This window comes from Dromiciops gliroides, chromosome 2 (genome assembly GCF_019393635.1).
Source record: "Dromiciops gliroides isolate mDroGli1 chromosome 2, mDroGli1.pri, whole genome shotgun sequence".
In the NCBI taxonomy this organism is placed as follows: domain Eukaryota; kingdom Metazoa; phylum Chordata; class Mammalia; order Microbiotheria; family Microbiotheriidae; genus Dromiciops; species Dromiciops gliroides.
The window spans coordinates 45,794,438-45,821,609 of record NC_057862.1 but is presented as its reverse complement, the minus strand read 5'-3'; the positions used below and the strand labels follow the sequence as shown (position 1 = coordinate 45,821,609).

At 43.5% G+C, this 27,172-nt stretch overlaps 1 pseudogene; it reads right to left on the bottom strand.

Annotated features, from left to right (window-relative positions):
• Positions 1 to 24,779: 24,779 nt before the first annotated feature.
• On the bottom strand, positions 24,780 to 25,334 carry LOC122743092 (annotated as a pseudogene).
• Positions 25,335 to 27,172: the final 1,838 nt, after the last annotated feature.

The window sequence follows — 27,172 nt, the reverse complement described above, 5'->3', positions numbered from 1 at the left end:
GGCACTGTGGTTGGCACTAGAGCTACCAAGACAATCCCAGCCTCAGGGACCTTATATTGTATTGTGGAATGAGAGAGTAAATGGATGCACATTTTTTTCCCCTCTGACCCACTTTCAAATGGTGGCCAGTGTCTGTCTGGAAAGAATGGAGAATGATGTTGTGGCCTCCGTCTTTGCTTACGAGCTCAGACCTGCTGCTGCCAGTCCTTGTATAAAGTACTCTGGGATGGAGTCTCTTCACCCGCTGGCAGCAATGCCTTCTCCCGTGGAGCCCCTCACTGCACTCTCAGGGTTGGACTGAATACCCGGGCCTGGGGCTTTCTCTCTTAGCCCAGTGACAGCCTGGCCCCAGCAGGGAGAAACAGCAGGACAGGAGGGTTCTGTGATCGCCGGCATCTCGCTCTTGCCAGAGAAGCTTTTGTTCTTCCCCCAACCTCATCTCCTCTGATTTGCCCAGTCTGATTACCTTGTACTTGGCAATGCTCCTGCAGGGATCTGTCTGTCTGGGAGCCCTTGCCCCATAAGGAGCGGATTCTGTTGCTATTTCTAATCTGAGCCCGCAAGGGTTCAAGCCAAAAGGAAGGAAGATGATTCATGACGGCTGGGCCAGAGATCGTCCCTCGGAGCTTTGGACATTCCTTGCTCCCTCCTGTTTCACTGGCTTTCCCCTCCCATTTATAGGTAGCACTGCCTGAAATGTCACGCTCGCCTGCACTTGGAAGCTGGGCCGTGTTGCTCACATAGGGTCTATATAAATAACAAATGAGAAGGCGGGGTGTATGTTCTGTGTGTGTGTTTACACCTACTCTCCAACCCACCGGTGACACAGTAGAGTGTCCCCAGTAGCCAGTACTATAATTAGAGAAGCCGCCTTCAATTACAGACTTATTTTCCCTTGCCCATGACATTCTTAAAATAAGAAATCACATTTTAGACAGAAATTTTTCCTGTTGACTCTCAGACCAAAGACTTATCTGTCTGTGTACGTATGGATGTGTGTTGGACAAAGAGGATTTAAGTTGAATTTGCTTCATTGGCCGTGAGTTATGAGGAGGGGAAAAATAAACTTTTTCTCTCTTACCCAGTGGGATTCTGCACGCAAATAACTAAAACAAAACAAAACAAAACAAACCCAACCAGCCAGCTATAAAACTTTTATCTTAATATGGACCTAGTCCTCTGAGGCTATATTAGCTGAAAGGATTTTTGTTTAATAACTCAATTAGAAGCAATTTAATATCACTGTTACATATTTTCCCACAGTAGAAAAGGACACAAGAGGCATGCTGGTTTAGTGGATAGAATACTGGACCTGCAGTCAGGAGGAGTGGGTTCATAGCCCAGACTTTGTCCCTTGCTAGCTTTGTAACAAACCTCTCTAAAACTCCCCCAGATCTCCAAATTATAGCCGGATTGCAATCTGCAGAGGTGAAGGGAACTCCCCCAACAACATCACAGACCTTTGACATATTTACATATAAAAGGATAATAGACCTTTAGAATGTAAGCTGGAGACCTAATGGGATGGTGCTTTTGCCCTTGGCACCTAATGTGCGTTGAATTGAATTAAATTGGCATCAACCAGGTACAGTGGAAAGAGTACTGCACTTGAAATCCTGGGAACCCAAGCTGAAGTCCCTTCATTGTCACTTATTACCTCTGTGGCACTGGGTAAGTGACTAACTCTCTGAGTCTCCATTTCCTTATTGAAAAAATAGATCAGTGGACTACAAAGTAGAGGGCTAGGCATCTGACCAGTGGTCTTCAAAGTCAAAGACCCCCAAAGGGTGTGTGATCAATGGCTTAGAAGGTAGAACAAGGGTTGGATCTCACACTTACCAGGGATAATCGTGGGGCTTGTCTCCAACACAACCACACCCACTGGTTTTCCAGTACACTCCCACTCTGGCCCCTCCCTACTCTGTGTAAGCTCCCATCTTTCCTTCTAAATCTACATTGGTACCTTAGGGATGGTATAGCCTAATAATCTTCCACCTCCCACTGCATACTGACCCCTTGTTCCCAGATTACTTTGTAGCTTTTGCAAACACTCCTCAGAGACAGGTTGTGAGCTCCCAAACACTGACCCATGAAGAAGAGCCAGGACAGTGAGGATGCCCAGGAGAAGCAAGCATGTATAGGTTATGATTCCCATTACTTTATCTTCTCCCAGCCTACCCCTCTTGTCGTCTACAGTGCTCTCTTAATGCTGAGGTTCCCTAGAACCTTCTAGTCAAACTGGTTCAGACCCCTATGCTAGCTCAGACCCCTCACTCTCCTTCAGCTCCTGTATCTAACCAGTTGCCAATCCTGTCTTTTTTTTCTTTCTGCAGCATCTCTCACCTGTCCCCCTCTTTCTACTTATACCTCAATTCAGGCCTCTAACAGTCTCATCTGGACTTTTGCAATAGTTCCCTAATAGATCTCCTTGTTCCAAGTGACTCTTTCCTTCAATCCATCCTCCATACAGCTACCAAAATGATTTTCCTTAAGTGCAGGTCTGATTATGTCACTCTCTTAACTCAGTAAGGGTCCAGTAACTCATCCAAAGGGTATCTGATGATTCTAGGATAAAAGGTTTATCTCATTCTTTTTAAATTTCTATTTTTGTGGAAGTTACAATGAACAGTCATACATATACAGTTTATGAATCTATAAATATACATGTGTGGGGATACTTAATTTTTTACTGATAGGGTATGTAATGAAGAAAATGGAGAATACTGGAATAGATGGCTTCTAAGAAGCCTTCCAGCTATGGATTCAAACACTTTAAATGGCCTTACAGGCTATGGAGTCTAATGCTCTCATTTTAGAGATAAGAAAACTGAAGCCTGAGGTCATCAGAGCATCAGATCATCAGAAATCAGGGCACCAGCTCAGAAGATAAGCCATGGTGGTGACAAATTAACAAACCCAAGGGAAAGTTGTGTGACTTCTGGATGTTGCTGTTAATAATAATCTAGACATTGATGGGTGAAGAAATGTTGGCTTGTTCCACCTGTCACCTTGTCTTTGAAGATCACATATTTGAAAAGTTTGATCAGAGATGGGATTTGAACCTGGTCCTCTGACCTGAGAATCCATACTTTTCTCCACTCTATTCCATTGACTTCTTAGGGCTATGACCCCTTTGACTGTTTTCTCTCCCATAGCTAAGCCACTTCTTCCTGTAAGCCAAGAGAAGGAGGTAGCAGGCTCTCAAATCCTGCCTCGGACAGCTCCTAGCTTTTGGACTATGGGCAAATCACTTAACTTCGCCAGCTTTCTTCTCTTTTGTCACATGCTAACAATGCTTAAGTTACTCGACTCATGGGACTGTTGTGAGGAAAACCCTCCATGCATGTGACAGTGTGACAGGAAGGGAACCGGAGGAAACTGAAATGAGTCGGGTGCATCCTGAGGCGAGAGTATTTTCCAAGGGTTAGTTCCTCTGCAGCCCGAGTGGAAAAGAACAGTGGGAAGCTGAGGTGAGGGTCAACACGTGGGGGAAGTAATGGCAGTAAATACTTGTTGAGTGAATGAGGGGCTGGGTGGATCTCTGGATTTCTGGTGTGGTTAGTTAGTGCCCCGCCTGCTAGGTGGGATGACTTGTCCCAGCAGGCCATCAGCCCAGATGCAGAGTAGAGTCTCTAGTCCCTGAACTGACTGTCATCTCGGCACAAGTTCCCAGAATAATTCTATAATCAGCCACGAAGGTCAACTTAACCATTACCAAAGGATATAGAAGCCCAAGAACCCCTTACAAGGAATTACAAAATATAGCCCTGTATCGCATGATGGGGGAATCACCAGATAAAGGTTATAGGTTTTGAGTGGGAAGATGACTTGAAGGTCTAGTCCAGCCCCTATCATTTGACAGATAAGGAAAATGAGGCTCAAAAAAGAAACTTGGCCAAGAGAGCCCACATAGAAAGTGGAAAGACAGGATTTGAACCCAGGCCCTTTAATCTCAAGCTTGAAGAATGATATTTTTGAAAAGCAATAGCATAGTCACGGCTATTTCCAATGGGCTTTGGCTTCTCTTTCAGCCTCTGAAGCCGGTGTAAGATTTATGTACGCCCAGCCTAATTTCACAACTAGTGGCGCATTCTGATTGGTCACCACAGGGAAAGAAGCATCTTGCGCTTCTATTGGTTGAGTAGTTTATCTAGCCTGTTTGTTGTGGAGTTTTCAGAGGCAGCCCATTGTAGTGCTGAGGTCACACACTCAGCCAGCAGGCTTTATGTAGCCCACACCACCCCCAAGGGCCACCTGAACTAGGTTAAAATGTAACTGGGCAGCCCCTAAGGCAGGGTTTGATTCCTGCCTCTGACACATATTGACTCTGTGACCCTGGACCAGTCACTTAATGTCTCAACACCCTAAGCAACTAGTGATGAGGGAGCTTCTTCACCTGGGAGTTCCCTTTCTCACCTTTCAGCATAATGCTTCCAAGGTCTCCTGAGAGAGAACACTGTCAAGGTGAACTTCCATCATGAAACATTCTCAGGATGCTGGAAAACTCTGAAAAAAGTAAACAGGGAGAGCCGGTGCATGACAGAGCTCATCAGATGAGGATGAATTGATGCACTGAGATTGTTCGCCATTAAGATGAGCCACACTGGGCCAAAGTCCTCAAGAGATTAAATGAGGACACGGCTCCAACTTTGGAGCTCCTCGCCACAGGCCCTATTTAAAAATATTATTTGGCTCTCGTTGCAGGCTAATTGTGCAACTTTGCAGTCCGTCAGCTGAACAAGATCAGGGCCACCCCAGCTCCAAGGGGATTGGTGGTCACATCAACCGGGAGGCCATTTCAGCTCGGGCCGCCAACCTCGCTCCAGTCGGTAGCAGCAGGTGTGTGTTTAAAATGTCAGATGCTTTGTTCCCATCTAGAATAGCTCTCTAGTTGGGGGTGAATGCAAACACTGCCTGCTGTATTTGACAGCCAGCTAAAGGGAAGCTGAGAGAAGAATTAATTACTATTTAACAATAATAATAAAAATCCAAACAAAGCAAAAAGTATAAATAACACAGGCCAGGGAAACAATGGGTTTGCAGGAAGAATGATGTCTATTCACTATGGAAAATTTATAGGGAGGATAAATGCTGGGAACTCAGGCACTGGCAAGGTGATAAAAGTCCAGTGAGGCCCCGACAAAGGCAGGGCTGCTTTTCACTGAATACTCTCATTAGCCAGTGGAAATCTACATCCTTCCAGCACTGTTGTTGTTTGGGAAGATGGCAAGGGGACCAGAGACAGAGCGGGAGGTGGGCAAGAGGGAAGGGGACCCTGGGAGACATCGGAACCTAGATGGAGGTCTATGAGGCTGGGACAAATCAAACACTATGCCTGCAGATGAACCCCACTGTCTTTTGGTGCCTAGACCATTTCATCTGAGGGCACGTATCAGGTCTTGCTTTTGGACCGTCATCCTCAGACTTAAGTTTTGGTGTTTTTAGTACTTTTTTAAATTATATTTTTCTCACAAAACATCTTTCTTGTGGGAAAAATCCTCCTTAATAACCATAGCTTTAGGATAACATCAGTGCTATATATACATTGATGGGACTTTAATATGCTAAGCACTGTTTTCATGACGTTTCCCAAGGCAAAAAAGGGACTGTTGTGGAGTATTGGTCATCTTGGGAATGAGGTTCATTGAATGCTCCTGTATTTTAAGGCTAGGAAAATTGATAATCTGGGTGGCCTGTTTAAAGTAAGTTATATTGGGGGCAGCTAGGTGGCGCAGTGGATAAAGCACTGGCCCTGGATTCAGGAGGACATGAGTTCAAATCCAGCCTCAGACACTTGATACTCACCAGCTGTGTGACCCTGGGCAAGTCACTTAGCCCTCATTGCCCTGCAAAACCAAACAACCAAATAACCAAATAAATGAATGAATGAGTGAGTGAATGAATAAATATGTAAATAAATTAATAAAGTTATATTTATGAATATTGAATAATGATGATTCATTCATTGAGTGTACAGTATATTCTAGGCACTGTGCTAAGGGCTAACGATACAACTATAATCAGGTCAGACAACCATTCCTCTTAGAGAGCTTACATTCAAATGTGAGAAGACAACATACAATAGCTAATAATAGCTAGCTAGGTGGCATGTAAACAGCATTTCATGGTTTCCAGAGTACTTTACAAATATTTTCTCATTAACAACCCAGGAGGCAGGGGCTATTGCTATCATCATTTTGTAGTTGAGGAAACTGAATCACATAGAGGTCAAATGTCTTGCCTAGGGCCACAGAAGAGAGTTATTGTCTAGGCCAGATTTGAACTCAAGTCTTCTTGACTCCAGGTCCAGCATGCTGTGTACAGGGCCACAGGCTTCCTAGAAGATAAGAGTGGGGGTGAGAGCAGGGTTGGTAAGGTAGATTTTGGAAATGGATGGTAAGTGATAATGAGGTCTCATTCTGGGCAAGAAAGGAAAGGAAAGGAAAGGAAAGGAAAGGAAAGGAAAGGAAAGGAAAGGAAAGGAAAGGAAAGGAAAGGAAAGGAAAGGAAAGGAAAGGAAAGGAAAGGAAAGGAAAGGAAAGGAAAGGAAAGGAAAGGAAAGGAAAGGAAAGGAAAGGAAAGGAAAGGAAAGGAAAACTCACTCACCAGATCCCAGAATCCCATGGGATACTTGTAGTAGAATAATTTATTATATTATAGGGAAGGAGTTTGTAAGTCTGAAAATTTCCAGTTTCCTTCAGCCACAGGCAAGGTCAATAGTGATTGAACAAAATTAATTAAGCACTTGCTGTGTAAAATGAGAGACACCATATGGTGCAGTGAGTAGAAGGTCAGTCAGGAAGACCTGAGTTCAAGTCTTGTTTCTAACAGATACCACAGCTACACAAGTATGGGAAACCTTGCCCTGGGCAAGCCTCTAAGACCAGAAGTTGTCAGTTGCTGATTTGAATCTGTGGAAGGGATTTTCCACTCTGAAGGTTTCCCAAGCTGATGCAGGGGATCACCCATTCCTTATCTTCCCACTACCACCACCACCAAAAAAATTGTCCTAGGCTCTGGAAAGACAAAGGTTAAAATTAAACAAAAATCCTTCAGGAAATCTTTTGCTCTTGAATCATTTATAAGTTGCTTCAAGATTGATGTTACAATAGCTCCACTTGACAAAGATCATTGGATAGATGATATAAAGGTAAAGCTTCGCATTCATATATGTCATGTACCCACAAACCTTCTTCTCTCATTCATCTTCATCATTCCCAACCATTTACTGAACACATTCTCTGAAAGACAATGGTGGGTGTCTTGGAGAATATCTAGAAATAAGAAAAGATCACATTCCATATTGGGAGGTAGATACACAGTTAATTTAATTTGACAAGCATTTATTAAATGCTTATTGTATACAAGCCACTGGACTAGTGCTGGGAATTTCAAGGCAAAAAATGAAACAACACCTACCCTCAGGAGACTTATACTCTATTAGGGTGAAAACAACATGTATACATAGAAATAAATATAACACATTCAAAATACATAAATACAAAGAATCAGGATTGAGAAGGGCACAAGCTACTGGGGAAATCAGAAAAGGTCTCTTATAGGGGGTAACATTTCTTGAAGTGACCCTCAAAGGAAGCTGGATATTCTAAGAGGAGAGAAAGCATTTCGGGCATGGAGGAGTGCCTCTGTGAAAGTATGAAGGGAGATGGGAGATAGAATGATATGTATTGGGAAGAACATGTTAGGCCGGTTTGGCTGGCAGAAAGAGTTGTGGGGTGGGGTGGGATGGCATGGGGTGGGGTGGGGACAGTTTATGAATGGGAAGTCATTCTGGATAGGTATGATGGAGCCAGATTGTCAAGGTCTTTTAACGCCAAATAGAATTAACTTGTCTTTCATTCTGGAGGCTGTAGAAAGCTACTGAAGCTTCTTGGATAGGAAAGTGAGATGGTCAAAGCCTTCCTTTAGGAATGCCAATTTGGCAGCTGTGTGGAGGATGGATTGGGGAAAGAAGAGACTGGAGGCCGGGAGTCTGATTATGAGGTAATTGCAAAGTCTACCCAAGTGGTGATGAAATCCTCAACCAAGGTTGTACCCATGTGAGTAGAGAGAATGGGATAAATCTGAAAGATACTATGGAGATAGCATCAACTCATCTTGACAACTGATGCAGAAAGCAAAAACTAGAGAATGACTCTTGGGTCAAATCTGGATGACTGGAAGGACAGTGGTACGCTCAACAGACACAGAGACATTATTAGGAGTTCCCTCAGAAGGAAGGATAGTGAGCTCTATTTGGACATGTTGAATATGAAATAGAGATGGGACATCCAAGAGGAGTTGTCCACCAGTCAGTTGGCGATATAGGAGTAGAACTCACCTTTGTCTTTGCACCTCCAGCACCTAGCACAGTGACTATCATAAAGGAAGTGTTGATTTTTTTATTGAGAACGATGAATGCTGGAGATGTATTCTAGATAGAGTAATTGAATCCATGGGAACTAATTAGAGAGTAGGGGGGAGGGCAGAGAGAGAGAGAGAGAGAGAGAGAGAGAGAGAGAGAGAGAGAGAGAGAGAGAGAGAGGAGAAGAAGAAGAAGAAGAGAGAAGGTTAGAAGAAGAGAGAGGAGAGACAGTAGGAGGGAGACAGAAGGAGAGAGTGAGGATGAGAAAGAGAAAGGAAGGAAAAAGGAAAAGGACAGGAGGAGGAAAGGGAGACAGAAGGGAGAGAGAGAGGAAGAAATGAGTCTAGGACAGAGTCCTGGGGAAGATCTATCCATTGAGATGGGACATGAATCATAAATGATTCCTCCAAGGAGACTGAGCAGTGGTTAGACGGGTAAAAGGAGAGCCAGAAAACAGCAGCATCACAAAAATCAAGGGAGGAAAGGGTATCCAGGAGAAGGAGAAGGGTGAGAAACAGTGTCAAATTCTGCAGAAAGGTCAAGAAGCTTGAGGACAGAGAAAAGGCCATTGGATTTAGAAACTAAAGAGTTGTTGGTCTTCCTAAACTTTGATGATAGAGCACCTAACCACTCTTTGATTTCTCCTGTATGGCTGCCCTACACCAACCAAAATAACTGAGATATACACAGCACTTTAAGGTTTACACAGCCATTTCTTGGATGTTATTTCCAACAATCTTGTGAAGTAGGTATTATAAAAACAGATGAGAAAACTGAGGCAGAGAGGTTAAGTGAGTCACCTAGGCTCACTAAGTATTCTTTTTTTGTGTTTTGTTTTGTGTTTTGTGGGACAATGGGGGTTAAGTGACTTGCCCAGGGTCACACAGCTAGTAAGTATCAAGTGTCTGAAGCTGGATTTGAACTCAGGTCCTCCTGAATCCAGGGTTGGTACTTTATCCACTGCACCACCTAGCTGCCCCACTGAGTATTCTTTTCACAATGCCCCCATAATTCACTGATCATCCACTCTTTGAGTGGTATGTCCAACTTGCATCGAATAGCACCAATTTTTTCCCAGGGAATTTCTGTCAGATATTAATAGAAAAGGAAAGGTTTTCTGGAAGTCATCAAGTCTCCCACTTCTAGGTAATCATAAAAATCACAGCATCCTCAATTTAAAATAGGATTGGACCTTGGAGACCACCTAACCTAACCCTCTCTTTTTATGGGGGGGGGAATTGAGACTAGAGAGAGGAAGGGGCTTACCAAAGGTCAAACCGTTTGTAAGTATTGGAGCCAGAATGTGCCACCATATGCCTTCATTCAAAGACTTGGGCTCTCTCTACTGCACTGTACCGCCCTTCATAAACTATCAGACCTGGAAGGATCACTGGCCAAGAGATTTAGAGCTGCAAGAGACCTGTGAGTTTATCTAGTCCGATCCCTTCACTTTACAGATAAAGAAACTGAGGCCAACAGAAGCTATGACCTGCCCGTGGTCATATCGGTTGGGACAGTTAGGATTCCTTTGGTTTTAAAGCTTTTCAGTACTAGTACGACCAGAATCCCTCGCTTGCTGTGCAGATGGGAAGTGGCTGCTCTTCATCAAATCAGGGGTCTCAGTTGGCACTTGGGACCTACAGATTCTATAGTTTCTGAGAAAATGAAGCTTTGGGGATTTTCCCTACTCGGAAACCCTAGGGGTTCCCCTCCCTGTCTTTAGATCCTGCCAGTAACGGTGGGGATGATGACAGGTACCCTCTGTTCTGGGACGTCCCTTAGTGTCATTCTTGGAGCAGTTAGACCCCCATGGGGGGTTTGCATCACTGCTGTATAATCATCGCTGCTTTACACCTCATCTGATTTGAAAGAATGCTCAGCTTTCTCATTCCTTTTTAATTTTCCTTTCCAAATTAACTCGATTGCAGGGATAAATCAAAACCAAGATACTTGCTAATGTTTAGCTTTGGGTCTCAGGGAAAGACTCATTTCTATTCTCTATCGCTACAGCCTTGGGATCAAAAAGCTTTGAAGAAATCCAAGACCAGCTTCTTGGATGCACATCATGCGAGTTGGTATCACTTCTCTTGATGAGAGCAGAAGCTTGAAATAGCTTGGTGAGGCATCCAAGAAAATAACTACAGCCAATGTGCCTCCAGAAGGAGCCTCTTCTTGACAAGGTGGGAAGTCTTCCCCTTGATGTCTCACCATCCTGACAAGATTTGAAGTTCCTCATTTCCCTAGGCTGGAGGTGCACTGACTGAAGTTCACACGCCTGAGCTATACTCTGGAGCTTGGCCCCGTAAGAAGGTTTAACAAAGACTCAAGAGGGCTGGAGGGAAGGGAGGTCAGACAGTGATGAGGGAAGGGCCACCCTCAGTGCTGTGGACAGGGGTTGGCCCAGGTATACAGCCCTTCCAGAGGACTTCGTGTCTCAAGGATAGCAGCAGGTATAGTGGCGGAGTGACAGAGAGTCCCTAGACCTGGGGGCATGGGACAGGGTGGGGCATCGATAACCAGAAGCATTGAAATATCTGAAAAGTTTCTAGGCAAAGGCAAAGTAAAGAGAAATTCCTGCAGCTAGCCAAGGAAGACTAGAGATGGCCCCGGATGTTTTAAGGCGTTTGGGGTGAAGTGACTTGCCCAAGCACACAGCTACTAAGTATCTGAGGTGAGATTTGAACTCAGATTCTCCCAACTTCAGGGCCAGTGCTCTATCCACTGCATCACCAAGCTGCTCTGCCAAGTAAAGAAATATGGCATATAAAGGCAGCACTGGTTTAGAATATAAGCTAACTTTAAAAATACGATTTAGCTCATTTATAACATCCAAAAAGGATGGTAGAAATTCATGAGCAAAAATTAGTGAAAAACAGTGGAAGATAAACCCATTTGCAGAAGGCTTAGCAAGAGATCCAATCAAATAAAATCATCCTGAGCACTTAAAGATAAAAATTAAAAGAGGATTACAAAGAGATTTTTTAAAAGGAAAAGATCTGGAAAGATTTCTGGAACAAACCCTTTGCTTATCCAATGACCACAAAACCACCATATTTGGATTCTAACATCACAGTCCCTAATGTTCTTTGTGAGGAATTGGAAATGGCATTAAAGAATCTAAAGTTCGAAGAATGGTTGGACTGGAACGAGTGTGTGCAAAGGAGGAGGGGGCTAAAGGCAGCCCAATTGCGATGACATTGAGGAATCAGTTCTCAAGGTGTCTGAAAGAGGGAAGACACCAAAGACTTACAAAAAAAAAAGTCGACCCTATTACAACTTTAAAAGTAACCAAGAAAAAACATAAATAATCACTAAACTTAAAGGTTATTGTCCCATCACTATAGAATTTTTTTATGGTAGGACAATGAGGGTTAAGTGACTTACCCAGGGTCTATAGAATTTTTAAGAGAACAATGTATCCATGCATGGATGCCTTCTCACTTGAATGTATGTATGAGGAAGGAGCAGATAGGTCTTACCCCCACCATCTACTTTCTCTGCTCCTATTCATGAACTGCTGACTGCCACTGGAAAAAGTCAAACGACTCTAATGATTAGGGATAAATTTACAACTTATATTACCTAACCTCCCATTTAAACAATGAGGTGGTACAGTGGATAGAGCACCAGGCTTGGAGTCAGGAAGAGTCATTCTTCTAAGTTCAAATCTGACCTCAGACTCTTACTGCTGAGTGACCCTGGGCAAGGCACTTAACCCTGTTTGCCTCAGTTTCCTCCTCTGTAAAATGAACTGGAGAAGGAAATGGCAAACCACTCTGGTATCTTTCCCAAGAAAACCCCCCAATGGGGTCACAAAGAGTCGGACACGATTGAAAAACGACTGAACAAAAATCTCCAGTTTGCATAGCAATCCTTTTTATTCTTCCCTGACTGACTCTCTATCCCAGTATCCACAGAGGCTGTTCCGATAATCTTTTCTCTTCTCAGTCCCTTCAGACAATTCCTTACCCGCTCCCTCTCAGAAGAGCTCACCTCACACTTTACTACAAAGCAGAAACTGTCTGTCCTGAGCTTCTCCTACCCACTCCTACAGCTTAAATGCCTTCAATATCGTCTTCTCTTTTGCTCCAGTCTCTGAAAATGAGGTAATTGCTCTCTTTGCCAAGGCCGGTCACTCTGTTTGTGCCCTTGGACCTATCCCATCTTGTTTCTTCTAAGAGCTTGCCCTTTTGACCATCTCCTCTCTCTCTCTCTCTCTCTTTTTGTTTTTTTGGTGAGGCAATTGGGGTTAAGTGACTTGCCCAGGGTCACACAGCTAGTAATTGTTAAGTGTCTGAGATCGGATTTGAACTCAGGTTCTCCTGAGTCCAGGGCTGGTGCTCTATCCACTGTGCCACCCAGCTGCCCCATCTCCTCTTTCTCTCTTTTTTTTTGGTGAGGTAATTGGGGTTAAGTGACCTGCCCAGGGTCACACAGCTAGTAATTGTTAAGTATCTGAGGCCGGATTTGAACTCAGGTCCTCCTGAATCCAGGGCTGATGCTTTAGACACTGTGCCACCTAGCTACCCCCATCTCCTCTCTTTTGAATCTTTACTTGCTTTACTCACTTTTTAACCTCTTGCTGCCTACAAACATGTCAAGATCTCAATATTCTCAAAGACCCTTCATTTGAACTGGCCACCCCCTCGAGCCTTCATTCTATAACTCTCCTCCCTTCCCATGCTTATTGTCTCTGCTTTCTCTCTTCTCATTCACCTCTGATCCTCTCCTAATCCGGCTTCCAATGTGTACTTGACTGCAACTACTTTCTCTGGCATTGTCAATGATTGCTTAATTGCTAAATCCAACTGTCTTTTCCCAGTCTTTATCCTTTCCGACATCTCTGTGACTCCCTCCACATGCTCGTTTCTCCCTGGGTTTTCCTGAGATTTTTCTCTCTTGATTCTCCTCCTGCTATCAGACTCCATTATCATAATCATGCATTGAGAGGCGGTGGATGTTAGTGTTTATATAGAGGATAGGGTGCTAGACTTGGAGTCAGGGAGACCCAAGTTCAAATCCCACCACAGACACATAAATTCAGTTATCATTTCTATGCAAACAACTCCAAATCTGACCTATGTCCTTTCTCTCTTGGGTTTTAATCCTGTATCACCATCTGCCTGCTGAATATCTCTCCCTAGATGACTCATCGGCACTTCAAACTCAGTATGTCCCAATTTGAACTTGTTATTTTTCCTCTAAAGTCCATGAATTTTCATAACTTTCCTATTTCCATCAAGGATGATACCATTCTTTTTCCTGTCACCCAGGTCTAAAACACTGAGACCATCTCTACTGTCACTTTCCCTCATCCCTATATCTAGACAGTTACGAAATCTTATTGAATCTCCCTCCCCTAAATCTCTTCCTTTCTCTGTATTCACATAGCCCCCAGTTCTCATTCATGTCCTCATTGCCTCTCATCTGGACCGTTGAAATTGTTTCCTTATTGGTCTGCCTGACTTCAGACTCTCTCCTTTCCAATCCATCTTTCACATAGTTCTACAATATCTCAAAAGGAAAGGTTTCTCCATATCAAACCTCTATTGCCTTTTGGATAATACATATTTATCTGTTGGGTATTTAAAGTCTTTTGAAATCTGGCTTTGGACTTTCTCCCCGAAGTGGTTCCATTTCACTCCCAATCAGATACTCTTGATTCTAAGCCTCCCTGCCCTTCCTTGCACATGGAGGTTCATGGACCACCTCTATGCTCCTATTCCCGCAATGCCGCTGTCCTCCACCTACTTCCTTCAAAGACCTGCTCATGGGTCACCTCCTAGACAAGTTTTTGCCTAGTCTACCTAGTTACCAGTGTCTTCCTCTCATACTGAAATTACTTTTTACGTTGCATATATTTTCTGTTTCCTTATCCGTGTGAATATTATTTCCCCCCAAGAGATTATAAACTCCTAGGAGGCACAGTTGGTTTTGTTTTTATCTTTGGTATTCCCAGCACCTATCTCAGTGCCTGGCACATACCTACTACTTAACAGGTCTTTATTGGATCCAACTGGATCCAACTGAGATTTAGTACATTATTTCTTTACAGTCACTCGGTTGATTCAAAAGGCTTGGGGAATGCAAGTTCCTACTATGGGATTTGTTGACTTCATAAGAAACATACAAACATTTGATTCAGTTTTTTAAAAAAGCATTCTCTCTCAGAGGTTCTATCCAACATGGCGCCTCTCATACATTTATCAAAATCATACCGGATACCTTGGAAGACTTAACAACAGAGATAACTTTGGTTGATGACCCTGTGATGATTGATGGCTAGCAAGGAATAAAACACTGATGTGTGTGTGTGTGTGTGTGTGTGTGTGTTCAGTAAAGGTGTTTATCACTGTCTTGGAGAAGTTCCAGCTCAGAATCCTGGTTGAAGAGGGATGTATGACAAATACTTCCATTCACTAAAATGTATTTCCTCAGCTTAGAACATTATAGAGTCACCTGAATGAGATCTGCAACCACTCAGAAGAGCTGGGCCCAACTAGGCACGGTGGAAGTATAAAGTGAATGAAAAATACCTACTGTTCAAACTCTGATGTGGAGTATGATGAATGGATGACTCATAGGGCTTTCCCATCCGTATATATAACCATTCATATCAAGATCATTGTTGAAATCGATATTGATACATATATCTTATAGACATATCAGATAGATACTAAGCTTGGCCAAGAATTGAACAGGAGGAAGAAAGCAGGCCAGATGGCCTCTGGGAAATTGTACCATGCTTTTGAACAATTCCCAAGTTTCTCTAGGAGGCAGAAACCCATCCTTTGAAAATCACCATTCTTGGGGCAGCTAGGTGGCACAGTGGATAAAGCACCAGCCCTGGATTCAGGAGGACCTGAGTTCAAATCTGGCCTCAGAAACTTGACACTTATTAGCTTTGTGACCCTGGGCAAGTCACTTAACCCTCATTGCCCCATGCAAACAAAAGAAAGAAAGAAAGGAAGGAAGGAAGGAAGGAAGGAAGGAAGGAAGGAAGGAAGAAAGAAAGGAAGGAAGGAAGGAAGGAAGGAAGGAAGGAAGGAAGGAAGGAAGGAAGGAAGGAAGGAAGGAAGGAAGGAAGGAAGGAAGGAAGGAAGGAAGGAAGGAAGAAAGGAAGAAAGGAAGAAAGAAAGAAAGAAAGTTATCATTCTTGTAAAACTGTATCACTGAGAGTGCCATATCTTAAGGACCAGAGAATTAATGTCACCAGTAGGCATGAGCAGGTTGCTACACATCACCAATAAGGAAGTGCTCAGAAGGAGGAGGAGCATAAAGGATGATATCAGAAAGATGCACAGCCAGAAAAGGACCTGAGCACTCATTCATAGTGAATACTCTCGGGGGGCAGCTAGGTGGTGCAATGGATAAAGCACTGGCCTTGGATTCAGGAGGACCTGAGTTCAAATCCAGCCTCAGACACTTGACACTTAACTAGCTGTGTGACCCTGGGCAAGTCACTTAACCCTCATTGCCCTGCAAAAACAAAACAACAACAAAAAAACCATAGTGAATACTCTCCCCACACACTTTTTTTTTTGCAGAGTTGAGGGACTATAGGTGCAGATCATTGCATATATTGTCAGAATCCACCCATGTATTGGCTAATTTTGCTGTATTGCTTTCCCCACTCTGCTATAAGGGATGGTATTTGAGGGAGAGAAGAAAAGAAATATATCTGGAAATGAAGATGATATAAAACCAAAACCTATCAATAAAACTTTACTAACTTTTTTTAAAAAGAGAGAGAATAGAGGATAACAAAGCCCATGCACTCCACTGGTATCCATTAATTGTCAGGAGAGCTAGAAGAACACACACACATGCACGCATACACACACACACCACAAACCCATGGAGAATTCCCAGGCTTCCACAGGCAAGAGTCACACAGGATAAGAATCACAAGCATTACAACCAGAAGGAACCTCTGAGGTGGCTGAATCCAACCTTTTCTGTTTCTAGATAAGGGACCTGAAGCACAAGTGACTTGCTGAGGGCTATACAACTAGCAACTGGCTGAGACATGATTTGAACTCAGGCCTTGCCAATTCCACATTCAGCACTCTACCAACTGAGCTGCCTCTAGAAAGCAGCTATGACAAAAATGCAAGTCCATCAAACTAACAAAATAAAGCATGAGCTCTTCCTTTTTGTTAATAAGCAGCAAATCTACCAAAGTAGACGGAAATATGGACCATCTATTGCTATCACTCCATTAGGAAAGTTTTACTTTTTTTTTGGACGGTACCATGAGGGAGGGGGTAGTTTGTTGGAAAGTGACTGATGTATGAATAACAAAATATATCCATTTTTAAAATGATACTTTTTAATGCCCTTGTGATGGGGGTTAATTATCCTGCTGTTTGCCCACCCTGGGGAAGCCTGCAGGGAGTCAGCATGTTATAGTGGTAGATCAGTGGCTAGAGGGCTGAGCACAGAGGCAAGAATACCCAAGTTCATATCCAGCCTCAGGAACTTAATAGTTGTGTGACCCTGGGCAAGTCCCTTAATCTGCCTGCCTCAGTTCCCTCATCAGTAAAATAACGACAATGATAACATCTATCTCCTTAGGTTGTCATGAGGATCAAATGAGAGAGTTTGCAAAGCACTTTGCAAACCTTAAAACATTATTTATACAGGGGCAGCTAGGTGGTGCAGTGGATAGAGCACCAGCCCTGGAGTAAGGAGTACCTGAGTTCAAATCCAGCCTCAGACACTTAACACTTGACACTTACTAGCTGTGTGACCCTTAACCCCAATTGCCTCACTAAAAAAAATAATAATAATTTAAAAAATTAATAATAATTTAAAAAATAATAATAATTTTAAAAATTAAAAAAAATTATATATACAAATGCTAGCTATAACCATCATCATCAGGAAGACGAGGAGACAAACAAATTAAAAACTTCCTAACAGGGAAAGCAGTGCAAAAATAAAGCGAGCTGCTTCAAGAGGTGTTGACTTCTCCTCCTTGGAGGTCACTTAACTCTGGTTGCCTCTGTTTCCTCATTTGTAATATGATCCAGAGAAGGAAATGGCAAACCACTCCAGTATCTTTTCCAAGAAAACCCCAAACAGGGTTACAAAAATTCAGAAACAACTGAACAACAACTTATAGAAAAGTGACTTGACCTGTTTTGCTTGGCCCTGGGGAGGGGAGAACTAGAAGTAATGGGTAGAAGTTATGCTGAGAGAGATCTAGCCTCGATATAAGGAAAAGCTTCTTAATAATCAGAAGCATCCCAACATGTCCTGTGCTGTGTCAGATGACAGATAGCGTGCTTCTCACCACTAGAGGTTAAGTAGGGGTTGCATGATTACTTGTTGGGGTTGTTGTACACCCAATTCAGGTATCAGTGGGAGGAGGAGTTTCAAAATCTCATGTTCTTCGAGCCTAGGAATTAATCATTAAAACAACCAAGAGAGCATCTAGGAAATGTCATTTGTAGTTATGTCCGCTCAACTTTGGGCTTATTGGCATGAGTTTCATATGGGTTGGTTATGAGTCAGTTTCCTCTAAGCCTTACTGCTACTAGGGAAGGATCTTCTAATAAATGATGTTGCTTTCTTTTGGATAGAACTCTGCCTTTGAAATCCTAGACATCTAAGATGAGTCGATGATGTCTTTCGACATATAAACCACAAGGGGCTAGCTGGTGCGGTCACTGGAAGAAGTGGTATGGGTTTGGAAGAATCAGCCCTGGTGACCCTCTCCTCCCTCTGAATGCTAGGCACATATTAGGGTTGAACAATCGGCTTCTCCACTCCAACAGAGAAGTGCTTCCATGCCAACCTTCCTTGGACAGCTTTTCTTATTCCAATTCCTCCCTGTTGTACTTAATTAAAGTAAGCTGCTTATTTTAACTCTGTGCCTCTTCCACTACCCATGGCCTCCCACCAATGTGCAATTATTACCCTTTCCTTGTCATTAATTGAACCTGGCAGTGCTGAACGGTAATGGAATAGTGTCCATTTGTAAAGAGGCTAATCCCGTGTAATTTCAATTTACTTCCTTTCATTCTGTTCTTGGACTTGTAGGGTGCTTTGTTTGGGGGTGAAGCAGACCCATGGAATTATATGGTAGTCACCTTGATATTTATTCCAGTCCATTCCTTTGCTTCCTGTTGGGACCATATTTAAACTATTCAAAGTACATAGCCACCTGGCTGATGCTGCAGCCTACCACGGGCACCTCTTCTGTCTCCCTTGGAAATGTGCTCTAGCATCTCATGTGTTCACGGTCAGGGGTTTCTTTCAAATGAATAACCTGAATTCTTCTATCTGCAGGTCAAGAGTATTTTCTCTTTCTCTGTTCATAACTACCCGCCAACTAGAAAATATCCCCTTATATCCTGGAACTGTTATTAAGTAGCCTTGATGGCCACCTCCCCTCCAGGTCAAATAAAGAGCCCCATTTTCTTTAGACTTTGCTCACACATTCTATTTTGCAACCTGTTATTGCTTTCTTTTTGTATCTGGAAGTCCCTGCGTGTTGTAGGCTTCTGTGAGTCTGCAAATGAAACAGTGTTCTCAGTGATGACAGTCATGTCTGTTGGGTCCTCTGGTGGGTAGTTCATGTATGCACCCAAAAAGGACATAGGGTATCTAATTATTGAAGTCTGTGTCACACTTGCAGGCAGCAAATGGCTCCACCCATCACTGAATTACTACTACTACTTCTTCCTCCTCTTCTTCCTCTTTTTCTTCCTCTTCCTCTTCTTCCTCTTCTTCTTCCTCCTCTTCTTCCTTTTTTTGGTGGGGCAATGAGGGTTAAGTGACTTGCTCAGGGTCACACAGCTAGTAGGTGTCAAGTGTCTACGTCTAGATTTGAACTCAGGTCCTCCTGAATCCAGGGCCAGTGCTTTATCCACTGCTCCACCTAGCTGTCCCCCATTGAACTTCTTGGAATCCCCTTGCTTCATTTGTTTCCCTATTGCCTTCTTCCAATACTCTAGCCTCATAGCTCCTGACTTCCATGACTTCCATCTCTACCCCACTTTAGCCCCTCACCATCATGCTCACACCTTCTAACTTGCAAACCACCTGGAATCATCCTCCTTCCAAGATGGAAGTCTTTCCAAGACTTTCCAGGTTCTGAAATTCTCCCTTCTGACCATGATTGTCTATCCTTCCATCCCTCCCATTCCGTTACTTCTCCAAAAGCTACTCCTTGTTGTCATTAAGCCCTCAGATCCCTTCATTCCTCCCAATAACCTAGCTCATAACCTTGATTCTGGCTTATGCTCATAGGGCCATAGGGATGGAAGAGACCTCTGAGGCCATGTAGCTCCTTGCTTTACACATGAGAAAACTGAGGTACAGATAAGCTAAGAGATTTGTCCAGAGCTCCATAGGAATTAAATGACAGAACTAAGATTTTAAACCATATCCTCTGACCCCAGGTTCAGACCTCTTTCCACTGTGCTTCACATGTTTCTCCACCAGCCAGGAAACCTGGTCAGCCATGCCAAATATGTTCACCCCATCATCCTAGAATTCTTCACCCTACTTTTTCTGCTCCTATTCATGGACTGCCATTGTTAGAAAAAGTCACAAATGTGGGAAATTAGGTCCAATGTAATTCCTGGGACCATGGCTTATTAAACTTTGTATCCCTTGGAGCACCTGGAATGTGAGAATATGTTATGTTAGGCAAGCCGAATGAATCTAAGTTATTATTTCTGTAGTCTCCGGTGTCATGGATGGGCCATAAAACCCATGGAACTTGGAACAACCTGAAAATGGTACAACTTCCTCTCTACCTTCAGGTAGATTAGTGTTGAGACCTTCCATGTTTGATGGGTTCTAGACTCTTCTTGAAGCTCTCTAGAGACAGAAATCTATAGTTTGTCTCAATAGCCCAATGAGAGACTTATCACTTTGATAAATAAGGTTCCCTGAGACTGTCCTGTGAAAGCATGGTGTAATCGACTGACAGCACACTGGGCTTGGAATCATAAGACCTGGGTTTGAATTTTGGCTCTTCCAGTTACCAGTGATGTGATTTTTGAGGTAAGTTACTGTCCCTTGCTGGGGCTTCATTTCCTCATCAGTAAAGTGAAAAGAGACCAAGTGATCTCTGAGGTCCCTTTCAGCTCTGACTTTTTATAATCTCTGACCCAGAAGTGCAGAAGGGAAGGACACCAAGTGAAAGACAAGCATACCAGATGGTTCAGTTGGCCTGTTTGAAACATGTAGCAGATGTCTGGCACCTTGGTATTTTGGAACTGGTCTCCATCCCTGTCTGGCAACTGAGATACATGACAACAGTGCAGGCATATCCATGCCAATGGCAGGGCTTCCTGGCATGATGCTATTTCTATGCATCCACCTGCTGCATAAGATTGATGCCCACTACACCTGATGACAAAGTTTCCAGAATCACCGAATTTCAGAGTTGAAAGAGACTTCAAAGGTCACAGGGCCCCATCTGGGCCATCTGAGGCCTGACTGCTTGACGCCCTCAAGTAAGGAGAAGCCACCAATTCTGAAGGCAGTGTATTGATTGCCCTTTTGGGTAGTGCTAACTCTTGTTTTTGTTTTTGTTTTGTTTCGGTGAGCCAATTGGGGTTAAGTGACTTGCCCAGGGTCACACAGCTAGTGTTAAGTTTCTGATGCTGGATTTGAACTCAGGTCCTCCTGACTCCAGGGCCGGTGCTCTATCCACTGCCACCTAGCTGCCCCCAATGCTAACTCTTAAGAGTTTTTTCCTTAGGTTAAGTTGAAACCTATTTCTCTGCAGCTTCCATTCATCACAACTTCCATCCTCTGAGTTCAGACAAAAAAAAAAGCCCAATCTTGTTTCCTTGGGAAAGTCCTTCACATACTTGGGCTATTGTGGTTCCCCTCCCCATTTCTGCCTGCCAAGTCTTCTCTTCTCCAGGCTAAACATTTCCAGTTTCTCTAATCCATCCTGGTATAGCAGTCATCAATCCTCCTGACATCTTGGTGGCCTTCTTCTGGACATGTTCCAGCTTGTGTATTTCGTTCTTAAAATATGGTGCCCAAAACTGAATGCCACTCTACAGATGTGCTACAATGAGGGCAGACTTAGTGCTCAGTGATTGTTGCCTTTGTTTGAGATGCCATGCCTTTCATTGTAGCATAGGATACATTCACTTTTCAGGCTGCCATTTCCATTCAAGCTACCATCTATCCCTTTAAACATTTATTAAGTATTGACTATGTGCAAAGCCCTGTGTTAGAAACTGGGGATGCAAAGACCCATCACAAAGAATTACTACCCTCAAGGAGTTTCCATGTCAAATTGTTGACTCAAATTAGGCTTTTAACATGAACTGTTATCTAGTCTGTTTTGTGAAGTTTACTTTTTGAACATAGGTGTAACACTTAATTTTTATTCCTATTAATTTTCTCCTAGATTTATTCTGCCCATTAGTCTTGTCTAGTGAAAACTTTTTGGGGGAGGAGGGGAGGGAAATTCTAGTTCTAGCACAATTACACATTGGCTAGCTTTCCTAGCTTTGTAAAACAATAGTTATTTTTGTTTTGTCCTTCATACTCAAAGAGGACCCTGACATCAAGATGATGTCATGACTTGCAGTGAATTGGATTTAAGAGAAGGATGGCTATGCAACGTCACCCACTTCACTCTCTCCTCCAGAGACATCTGGGTACAGTGACAAGATAGACATCAGGGTGACTGGAGATCACCCCAGATGTTTAAGGCAGTTAGGATTAAATGACTTGCACAGGTGACGTACAGCTAGTGTCTGAAGTGAGATTTGAACTTGGGTCCTCTTGACTACAGGGCCAGTGCTCTATTCACTGCCACCTAGCTGCCCCATCAATAGTTATAATAACAAGAACTAGCATTTATATATCACTTTAAGGTTTGCAAAGCATTTTATAAATATCATCTCATTTGATCCTCACAATAATCTTGGTAAATAAGTGCTATTATTATTTCATTTTACAGTTGAAGAAACTGATGCTTGCAGGGATTAAGTGGCTTGACCCAGGTCTCAAAGCTAGAAAGTATATGAAGATGGATTTGAACTCAGATCTTCTTGACTCTGGGTATACTGCACCAATCCTTGCCTATTCTCTGCATATTTGACAAGCCTGCTTTTTACGGCTTCCTCCAGTTCGCTGATAAAAAAGTAGTGTTCAGTGGAGTAAGAAGTTGTGTTTCGGGGCAGCTAGGTGGCGCAGTGGATAGAGCACCGACCCTGGATTCAGGAGGACCTGAGTTCAAATCCTGCCTCAGACACTTAACACTTACTAGCTGTGTGACCCTGGGCAAGTCACTTAACCCCAATTGCCTCACTAGAAGAAGAAGAAGAAGAAGAAGAAGAAGAAGAAGAAGAAGAAGAAGAAGAAGAAGAAGAAGAAGAAGAAGAAGAAGAAGAAGAAGAAGAAGAAGAAGAAGAAGAAGAAGAAGAAGAAGAAGAAGTTGTGTTTCTTCAAAGGAGAGAGCTAAGAAGGGACAAAAGGTCTCTTTCTTAGTACAGCTATGACCCAGATTCAAGATGAACAGGCAGCTTCTCCAGAAATCTCCAAGGGGGGCTTCCCAAAAGGGTTCCAAAGGAAGGACCTCATCCTAAGAGGCAAGATGCGTGAATACTTTGGGATTCATTCCAGTGACCTGATGTCCATCTTCCAGAGAAAGGTCACCAAGAAAGTGAGAGGACTCAAGAATGACTCTCCATCACCAGCCTTATTAAAGAGGGGAATGGTTTCTTTGACAGGCTGGAAGGAAAAAAAGGTACAGGAAACCAAGAAGGGGGAAAAGGATCCAAATAGGCAGAGAGGAATCAAAATCCATTTTAAAAACCTGACAAAGGGAAAAACATGATAGAGGAGAAATATAAGGAGAAGAAATCCTGCCCCAAAATATATGAAGCTTTTCCCATAGGAGATAAATCCAAGCCTTCTGAAAAAACAATTGCAGTAATCCATTCCTAACAGATACTGAAGGAGGATCTATGGCCACTAGCATGGATGCACAAAGAATGTGTTCTTACCCACTTCCTAGGAAGTGTCATTTGTGATGGTGGTTGAATCTTTTCTGACTGGTGAAGCAGCATCCATGCAGCAAGGATGGGTCGGCCCAACACAGCTAATCAGAAGGCATCATATCTTTATAGAACACATATCGAAGATGGACTAGAGAGTCCAGCAGTCCTCAAGGGACTTTCAGTTTTCTGGGAGTCTAATTCCCTCCTCCTTGGTACAGAATCTCTGAACTCTTTGCCCTTCCTGCATTCCCAGTGCTTAGCATAGTGCCTAGTGCCTGGTAAATCCTTAATAAATGCTTGTTGACTGATATTTCTCATCTACCTAGCAAATCTAATATAGGAAGTTTACATAGGAATAAAGAAAGAGGCAGTGTGATATCGAGGCGAGAACACTGGACTTGGAGTCAAGAAGTTCCTGATGTGAGTCCTGCCTTTGACACTAGTTGCTGGATAAATCACTCAAGTTCTCTGATGCTCAGTTTTCTTACCTATAAAATGAGGGGATTGGACACGATTACCTTTATGACCTCTTCCAGCTCTAAGTTTATAACCCATAATAAAGTCAGAAGAAACCTGCTTCTCTAGTGCCAGTGAGGCCCAGTGAAAGACATTGAAATACTTGGGGACAGAGATCTAATGAGCAATTTCTGTACCAGGGAGAAGTGGCAGTAGTAGTGGTAGTAGTAGAGGTATAGCTGGGGGGAAGTATATCCTAGGGCACCATGATATTTGAAGCTCCTAAAGGGAAAAGGAATACCCCTGGGGATGAGGTAGGATGAGCAGGATGGGTAGAAGCCCATGGGTAGAAAAATGGTGCTATACGAATGCTTTAAATTGTCTACCCTGGAACAAGTCTCCAGTGGTCATATCCTAGTTACGGCTCTGACTGTGGACACAGATTGTGCTCGTATCTCCTTTTCTAGCTGAAGGCTATGACTGAAAGGAGGATGTGGGAAATCAGTAGTATAGATGGTGTTCTCAAAAAGGACGATAGAAAGATATATGATGGTTATAAGTAGACTATAGTAGGTCACCAATGATGACTTGCCTACAAAAAGTGGTGTAAAAGATCTCATTCATGATACAAATGACCAAAAATGATATGGGCTCTTTATAAAGTGGAAATAAGGGATAAGAGATGGACAGTTTAAGTGGTGAACGGGTATCTATGAACTTTTTTTTTTTTTTAGTGAGGCAATTGGGCTTAAATGACTTGCCCAGGGTCACACAGCTAGTAAGTGTCAATTGTCTGAGGCCGGATTTGAACTCAGGTACTCCTGAATCCAGGGCTGGTGCTCTATCCACTGTGCCACCTAGCTGCCCCTTATCTATGAACTCTTTTTTTTTTTTTGACAGGCACAAGGACCCTGCCCCCGCAGTGGGGGGGGGGGGGCAGGGGCATTTATTGTCCACAGGGGTCGGGATCAGCGGTTGGACTTGGCCACTCGCTCCAGCTCGTCCCTCTTCTTGATGGCGTAGGAGTTTGAAGAGCCCTTGGAAGCACTGATGAGCTCGTCAGCCAGACACTCGGCGATGGTCTTGATGTTGCGGAAGGCGGCCTCTCGGGCACCGGTGCACAGGAGCCAGATGGCCTGGTTGACCCGCCGCAGGGGGGACACGTCCACTGCCTGGCGCCTCACGGTCCCTGCCCACCCGATCCTGGTGGAATCCTCACGAGGACCACTGTTGATGATGGCATTCACGAGAACCTGCAGTGGGTTCTCTCCGGTGAGCAGGTGGATGGTCTCGGAAGGCGTGCTTGACGATGCGCACGGTCATGAGCTTCTTGCCGTTGTTGCGGCGCGGCAGGTACTTGGCGTACTTCTCCTTGACTGCGATGTAGTCCTGCAGGGAGATGTCATTGATCTGCACGTCGTCCGTGCTCCACTTGCCGAAAAGCTTGATGTCCCGGGTTTCGGCCACGGCCGGCGCCGCTGTCTCCCACTTGGTCATGTCGGTTCGGTCGTCGCTCGGCCCTTGGAGCGCAGGGAAAAAGGGTGTCCGGACGCACGCAGAGTCGCGGCTGCGTTCCCTCCACGCGCCTCGCTCAGGCGCCGGAACAGGAAAGAAATCTATGAACTCTTAAGAGGTGCAGAGGAAGGCCATCAGCATAAGTAATATATCCCCAGTGGAGGATGTGTGGAAGAACTGGGACAAGAATTACATGGGATGAGATGACATGGAAAGGTTGTGATCTGTACTTGTGAATGGAATAGCCCAAGTAATAAGATCACAGACCCACTGAAGTGTTGAGATGGTGTTGGTTGAATAATAACATTTGATTTTTTTATACCATAGCTTTTAAAAATTTTTAAATTTAAATTTTTTATTTTTTTGTGGGGCAATGGGGGTTAAGTGACTTGCCCAGGGTCACACAGCTAGTAAGTGTCAAGTGTCTGGGGCTGGATTTGAACTCAGGTCCTCCTGAATTCAGGGCCAGTGCTTTATCCAGTGCTCCACCTAGCTGCCCCCCAACACCATAGCTTTTGACACCAGAATGATAAAGGTCTGGCAAAGTATGCAACAGAACTCTTGGTCTACAAGAACACACACTCCCATAAGAGTGATGTGAACTAAACCTATGATTTCACTGGTTTAGGGAGACCCCAGTGAGAAATTTCCTTTGTTGGCACATGTCAGCATCTTCTCGGCAATTTAGGGTCTTAGAGAGTTGCCCTCAGCACTGAGAGATTAAGTAATTTGCCCAGGGGCACAAAGCAAATATTTGCCAAAGAAAGACTTGAGCTTGAGTATCCCTGAGTTTTGTCAGGCTACCACAGTGTAGGGAGGCATTTGCAAAATATATATGTCTTCATTTAACATTTTTTATGGAAAGACCTAATGGCTGAGAGTTTGTTTGTTTCTTTAAAGGTGAAATTGACATTTTAACACGAGTGAAAATGTGATCTCCTATCTTAGGGGCTTTGGGTGGACTGAACACCTGGCAGAAATAGAGATGTGGAATAATGACCCTTGTTCAAAAGAAACACAAGTGGAAGGGGGAGGGGGAGTAGTTCTGTAGATAAAAAAAGTTGCTGGGGGGCAGCTAGGTGGCTCAGTGGATAAAGCGCTGGCCCTGGATTCAGGAGGACCTGAGTTCAGATCCGTCCTCAGACACTTGACACTTACTAGCTGTGTGACTCTGGGCAAGTCAATTAACCCTCATTGAAAGAAAAAGGAACTGAAAATACATTGGAAAGTATTTGTGGGGAGGAGCAGCAGAAAGGATACGATTGTGGGCATCCTTTTTGACTGTTCAACCAGGTCAAATGATGATGTCTTGATATTAATAAAGAAAAGATAGGGTGGTGTCACTGGGCTTCAACAATCTGGATCTCTGCTGGAAGTCTCACTCAGCTTAACCTCTACCCTGATTACTCCTACCATCTCCTCTGACTCCATTTAGCTCTCTACTCTGAGTCTACTGAATGGTAGTAGAGAAAACCATCACACTGGGTTGACTAAACTAATTGCTGCATCCAATAGATAGATGATAGACACACAGACAGAGGGACAGATACCTAGATGATAGATAAATGTCCACTAAACTGTATAAAACACAGGCTCCTCCTGCTAATTTTTTTTTATTTCTGTTTTTCTTTTTGTACCACAATTGCCTCCATTCACATTCTTGAAACCTCAATCTGGTGTTTGATCTTTTCCTTATACCCCTCACATCCAATTTGTTTCTTAGTCTTGTCTATTTTATCTCAACAATATGGCTTGAACCTATGCTCCTTTCCACCCAAACTGCCAGCATTCTAACTCAGGCCCTCATTCCTATTGATTTCTACTATGGGAATATCCTCTTAACTCA